General features: G+C 33.7%; 1 pseudogene; it reads right to left on the bottom strand.

Moving 5' to 3' along the window:
• The window catches only part of LOC137989602 (uncharacterized), a 10557-nt pseudogene extending 7625 nt beyond the window's left edge, over window positions 1–2932 (bottom strand).
• Between the last annotated feature and the right edge of the window lie 4568 nt (window positions 2933–7500).

Genomic DNA, 7500 nt, shown 5'->3' with positions numbered 1-7500 from the left:
TTGAAAGTTATAAACAATATTGGCAAGACATCCTAGCATTATCATTCGATAAAATAAATGTGATAGTTAAGGAATGATTTTGTCATTGTATTTTGCGTAAAATTTGTCAACACTAGGACAAACATCAGTTACAAAATCATCTACATTTTTTAATTCTGTGTGAAACGATGGTTGAAAATCACCGCTTCTCAACATCTTTTATTGAATTCAATAGATGTTGATAACTTTGGTATGCGTATGTGCAATTTTGTATTTTAAGATCCAGTGACTGGAAATCCATGTAAGACTTGATTAACAAAGCACAAGTGCTTATTGCTACTAGGGCTATACCGCCAGTTACAACAGCACTAATGATTCCACCAGTACCAGTTATGACAGAAATAGTATTACCAATAAGTTTGAATTTTTTGAAGCGTTTAACAGCCTGTTTGTAAGCCCAGCATTTTCTGTGATATGTTTTATAATAGCTCTTTAGTTCATCAACCTGATCTTCAGTCAGTGAATCTGAAATATGATTCCAGTCAAATATTTTTTTTCGTTTGTCAGTCATAATTATAGTTTAGATTGTTAATCGTCTGCATAGACAATATAGTATACCACTGACTTGACCACAAAAAGGTGATCTTTTAATCAGTTTAGTTGTGTATTTTTCTGAAATAGCATAAGTGTAACCTCTACCGAGCTTATGGTGGTCATAAAACCTCCCGGAAGCATCATGTAATACACTATGTGAATTTAATATATTAATCCAACCGAAGATCTTTTCAAGTAACCATGTCAGACAGCCACTACCTGGTCCAAGAAGACCTATTTCTCCATTATTCAGTTCAAGAATCTTATTTATAGATATATCTCTTTCGAGATGATAAAAATGCAGGTATCTATAAACAAGTGCTGATTTTAATATTTTATCGTCAATGTTTGGATGTTTTTCCTTTGTTGTCTCAAAATTGTATGTCACAATTTATTCAAGCAATAATTGATATACATATATGTATTACGTTATATTGTATCTTTGCATCAGAACGGTATGATGGTCTAATATCGTTTTTTTATCTAGGGTAAAATCCAAATATAAACAGAAAAAGGCTATATTTCCTCTAAGAGGAGCTATATCTGTTGTGGGATTCAGACCACCAAAAACAGTTGTACTGTTTCCTGTACGGTTGCCACCAGTAAAATCACCAATATGTATTTTGTTCCAGTAAATCTTACTTTTTTTAGTTTTAGGCGAAGACTTGGTATCCCAATGTACTGACAAACAGTGCCAATTGTTAAGTTCACCCAAATCATTCTCGCTTATAATCATCTAGTTTCAAGAAACTCTGAAGAGAAGCGGCGGGACCGAGATAAACGCAATTATTTGCAGAATCAGCTCCAGATACCACTAGATTTGAACCTGAATAGGCAATGAATTTGTCAAAACCTAAATTGTCGTGGCCCAGGAGGCCATTATTCCAGTAACTCTTAGGATCACCTCTCGACGTCAATTTATAAACAACGAAAAACATTGGCTGCGTCATTATTCAGATTAACCTGAGATATCATTTTCTGTGTACCACTAAATTTCAGGAAATATCGACCATTATGTTTTTCGGCTTTTGTGCATAAGTTAGGTCTTTTAGATGAATCTGTTTGAGTGGCATCACTTTCCTCATTGCTTTTGTCATATATAGTTTCTACCTTTCTGCTTGAATCAATCTTCACATTTTGACCATCTGATCTGTCTATCTGATATACGCAATTTGAATACATTCGTAGATATTCACTTACCCACAAATCGAGAAACGAATCACGTACAATATCAGCAACCTGAGATTTGATCACAACGTGGTTGTCAGCCGAAGCGGCTTTTACAATGAGATTTTTGTCGGTGTCTATATGATTGTCGTCGTTTACTGAAAGTTGAGCTTGAGTTTGATAGGTGAAATCATCATCAGAGTGAATTTCGATGGTATATTCTATTTTGTTGCCATCGTCATCAAGGAGATTAGTACCATCTAAATTTTTTACCTACAGTGTCATATATATGTATCATATAATTGATTTTAATTGATCAGTAATGTTTTGTAATGTATAATGTAAAACATACGATCTTACACCATCCCCGTCATCGTCTTCGAAATTTATTCGTATGTTTTGATATGTTTTCAAAATATCGATTGATATTTACAGTAAGGATTTTGCTTGTTGAAAAATCTATGTTATAAAATACACTATTGTCCTCCATAAAAAGTTATATCGTGGTTCGACCCTGATGGATATTTTTTTTAGCGTAAATTTTTATTTTATCAATATAAATTTTAGTAAATGTTAGATGTACTGTTGTAGAAATATTAAAATCACAACCAAGTGATGATTCTAAAGTGGTTCCATAGGCGTAAGACGGTAATATCTTATTAAATAACCCTAAATTTTATTACCATTTAAATTTAAACGGCACATGCAGTTGAAATTTGTTGTCAACAACCTCATAAGCTTTGTCATAATCGTATATAGTCATGTCCAGATCGCTTTTGGCTTCACCTTTGATACCGTATATTAAAACAAAGATTGGTAACAGTTGAGGACTGTCATTATCGTAATTACTTTTAAAATTTACATATAATCGTCTTTGAATTGATGGGGAAGTACCATCAGGAGTTATGTTCAATATTGATCTAATGTATTTATATTCCGAATTTACTTTGATTGTAGATCCAGTGACATTTAAGTTTGAAGCCTCATAACCTATAATAGTTGAACCGAATTCGTAATCGTAGAAAGGAGATTTTTGAAAATACACTTCAACACAAACTGTATATTTATCAGATTTGTCGTCTCTGTACATTTTGAAAAGATTAAAATCAAAACGACCTTTGTATTCACTTAAACCATTGTTTGCCTTTTGAACCTTCATAGAAAATGCCTTGTCGTTGGTTTTATGAGGCATGTCATTGAAGGTGATTAAATTAACATCCTGTATTCCATAATCTTCTGTAAATTCCCCATCATCCTTTGCATACTTAACACATTTTTTCTGTTTTCGTGTGTGCTTATGTGACTCTCCAATATTTTCTGGTCTGTATATTTATTATTTTCGGTACTTATAGTTGAAAAAGCATCATTTACTTGCTTCAAAGTTATAGCATCTTGATTATGTGTGGCGTTTCCGAGATTTATTGTTCGTTGATTGTTCATATTCAAGATCTGTTTTATCAGCCTTTTGAGTCATAAAATTATCGATGTAAAATTTTGTTGCAGCATCTTTATGATGTATTGGTTCGGCTACCCCCTTAATTCTTTGATCTTGCATATCAATTGGATTTTGTGCTTCAATGTCGCCTGTATCTGCATTCAGATCGACATAGAATGCTTCAAGTTGCAGATGTGTTAATGCATCAGCTGATTATGTCTTCCAGGTGCCACATTTTCGATACGCCTGTTGTCCATATCCAATCTAGCAAGCATTTTATTAGACCCATCGACTAGTAATGCCTTATTATCAACGTAACTCTTGGTAGTTGCATCGCTATTTGCTTGCGGTGAAGCAAACATTTCTCAATTTTTGATTTTGAGTATCATAATCACCATCATCAGTAAGTTTAAAACCGACACCAGGTAATCCTTTTACTATTTCAATAATTTTGCCATGCGATATTGTTTCTTCAGGTAATTTACCGTTAGAGTAGCTCATATATAATTGAGTTATATAATTGATTCATATTTCTTCATCAAAATTTTTCTTTACTTGTTTCTTTGGTTTGTCAATATATATGAAACCAAAAGGGTCTCTAGTTGCTTTCTCGTATAATTTTTTTGAGACATTGTTTTCACGACATATGAGACTTTTTTCATTAGTACTCGGGAAATCATAAATGGCAAAATGTGAGCAGTTTAATCTAATATCTTTTGGGTGTCTTATAGTAGCTTTGGCTCAAATATATAACACAGCAGTTTTTATGTCTTCCCTGAATAAAATAGTCAACTAATGGCTTTTGGTTTCTATCACATACAAAATCGTCAAATATTATCAATTTCTGGTTTCCACTACCAAGATCGTTTACAGGAATGATTTTATCATTGCTTGCTTCAATAACATCATAACCAGCTTCATCACTCATTGTTCGAACTCATCCAGGAGATCCTGATACTTTGACTGCTCTAAGTTTTTTGCATAAAGGTATATTTTATCAAAGTACAATAAATTGTAAATCATAGCATCAGTGTATTTGTTTTTCCCGAAACAGAAGGTCCGCAAATCAGCATGCGGAAGCATCGATCAGGCATGAAATCATGTATTTGTTTGAAATTGGATGTGACTTTATCGTCTGTATCATAATTCGGTATTTTTCATTTTTATATTATATTGGTATATTATTTAAATAACATGGTGTTTAACATGGTGTTCAACATGGTGTTCAACACAGTGTAAAACGCTATTTTTTATATATAATTTCCATTTTTATGTAACGTAACAATATAACAATAAATGAGTTTACTTAGGTGGAAAGAACTCGCAAAGAGTAAATCTGAATTAGGGGACAAGATCAATTATGTCCGTAATGCAATTAAAAAGCACAATATTGATCAGCAGACCAGTCAACAGGATTTTTCAAAATTATTTAAACCAATTACAAGTAAATTAGATGATGTTATTGATAGTAATCAGGTTTTAAGGTTGCCAAGGAAAAACGACCACTGAAGAAAGGAGAAGTTCCTGATTACGGCATTGACATAGAGGATGAAGTTCCAGATATGAATCTTGGTGAATTATTTGAACAACCTGTTTTGCCACAGCAAGAAAAACAAACTGGTGCCAAAACCGCCGACATATGAAGAGTCTTTGCAAGACATTTTGGAAGGGAAAAAAGAGATTTATGTCGATCCCAAGTACTTTCCTGAAGAACCGCCAGAATATGATGACGATAATGTAGATTACGGAATAGACGACGAAGATATGGAAATGAGGTATTAAATGACATGGAAGTACCAAATTATGATAAAGTTGAAAAGATACTAAATCAACCGAAATGAATAACGCAAGAACCAAAGCATATCTGCGTAAGATTTTGGCTCAGACCAGAACGAAAAGAAATTCTTTAAGAGGTTATAAGGCACAGGGTTACGGCGCAATATAAGAAAGGAATGATCGGAGAAGCGGAAAGACAAGAAATGAATAAAAGAATTGACAGAGCCAAAAATGTCTTGAATGCATATATCGAACATTATGACACTAAATTGGAAACAATAAAAGGTTCTGGGATCAGACGAAAAAGAAAAGGCGGCAATGTTATATGTTTCAACAAACCGAAAGAACTATAAAAAAATTGGATTTAATCATTGGTGAGATGTTGGCTGGTAATACAAGCATTGACATGCGAAATATGGGTGTTTTATATTGGACACATTATTGAAAATGTCGACAATCAATAGATCACAATATGATAAATTATACAAACAATATTTCAAAATTAATGTAGCTTTATTATATAATGCAACGAGAGATAGTTTTATCATCTTAGTGCAAAAAAACAAGGGAACAATAAACCAGAAGATTTTACAACAAATTTTGACAGACCCATAGTTCTAGACAATAATAAGCAATATGTTATAGGTCTGAATCGAGTTATTAACATGAGTTTCACTTGGTTTAATGTTAATGCTGGATACAACAATCAATTGATCAAATACAGTTCAGATAATGGTTCACTTTTAAAAACATCGCATTCCAGCCGGTGTGTGGAATTACACAGATTTCAACACATACATAAGAAATCTAAACAAAAATCAGTAAAAAAAACCGGTGACAAAACTGTTGATACGTATCCGATAACTCTTGTATTGAATGATACAACATTCAGGGTCACGGTTACAAGAGATGAAAATTACCAACTTGATTTAACAGCAAGTAATTTTAATGACCTGATAGGTTTTGACAAAAAGATATTGAAAAGTGGAAATAATATTGGTCAAAGAGTGCCAAATCTCAGTCAAGACACAGAAATACTCAATATTCATTGTGATTTGATTGATAAATCGCTTGTAGACGGCGAAGAAACAGACATCATTTAGTCATTCTCAACTAGTGTACTAAAACCAAGTTACTCCTTCACCCTCGAACCGCGACGAGTCACATTTAATCCAATTAATAAAATCACAATTTCATCAATCAGAATCCGGATAACCGATGGAAAAAAAAGATTACTGAATCTAAATGGAGCGGATACATCTTTTTCACTGATTTTAAAAAGCATAGAATATATAACATAAAAGCATAAATGAAACCGTATGAATTCAAGAGGTTTTATCATCCAAAACTTGGTAGATTTGTATATCGACACAAAGGGTCTGGACTTATCGTTGATAATATTTTTCAAACCATTAAAGAGTGTAGCATCATCTGTTTTCAAGAAATTGGCTAAGCCAATGGCAAAGAAGGCATTAGAATCAGGGGTTTCCCATGCGGGTGATCGTCTGGGTAAGGCGACGGCAGAAAAGTCGGGAGACCTGATAATGAAAAAATTGGCAAATTTGAGAAAAGGAGCTACAACACAAAGGGCAATTGTTCCATCCTCACCCATTAAACAGCAAGATGAAAGTACTGATATGATCCTCAATAGATTGATATCAGGATCAGGTACAAAAAGAAGGCGTAGAGTCTTCAAATAAATACATGACAGCAAAATTATATAACACAATAGTATAAATGGCTTTTAGAACAAGTGAATTTTTACAAAGAAATGAGTTGGTGCGTTTCCAACTTGTCAATGTGATTAGAGCCCCAGCCGATGGTCAACATCAGGATAAAATGGATATAGATTGACAATCAATGATCGATCGAGTTTGTATGATTGGTTACAATGCTTATTTCGAGATCCAGTTCCAGGTACAAAAATTGGCTGATGGTACAGCCTATGGTGCAGATCGTATAACTTATTAATGGATCTCATTCATTGATTTCTCATATGATGATAAACAAGCGCTGGTAAAATGGTTTACGATACTGATAATTTACACAAGGTCGTTTTTGTCAAAAACCTCCTCGAATATAGTGACGATTTTGGTCGCTCAGTAGCAAGAATAGTCTTTGGTATTTAGATACAAGTCATCTGATAGCAAATGCCAATCAGAATGCAGGATTTGAGGCTAGACGACTTTTAACCAACCGGGAATTCTGATGTCAATAGAATCATACCTCTCAATCGTTACAGTTTTTTCGAAGAGTTGGAGGGTAAGATGCTGGTGCCAATGCAGCTTGCATTTACTTTAAAGCTATCGGGTGGACACAGAACTACTTCAAAAAACTTGCTGCAGTCGATGATGGAAGGGTTGTCATTAACAGATTTCTACTATGGGTCCCAAAATTGACACCAAAAACAGTCTGTATGATAAGTTCATTGGTTCTTTTTTAAAACAGGATAATGGACGTATCTCAGAGAAATGAATCAAATGTCTAGTCCGAGGAATGGCAGTGGATTCTTCCAGATTTCTTCTAGTATCGACAATGTCCAAAGCAAA

This window comes from Montipora foliosa, unplaced genomic scaffold (assembly GCF_036669935.1).
Source record: "Montipora foliosa isolate CH-2021 unplaced genomic scaffold, ASM3666993v2 scaffold_469, whole genome shotgun sequence".
Classification (NCBI taxonomy): domain Eukaryota; kingdom Metazoa; phylum Cnidaria; class Anthozoa; order Scleractinia; family Acroporidae; genus Montipora; species Montipora foliosa.
Note: the sequence above shows the minus strand (reverse complement) of the source record. Positions and strands in the feature narration are given on the sequence as shown.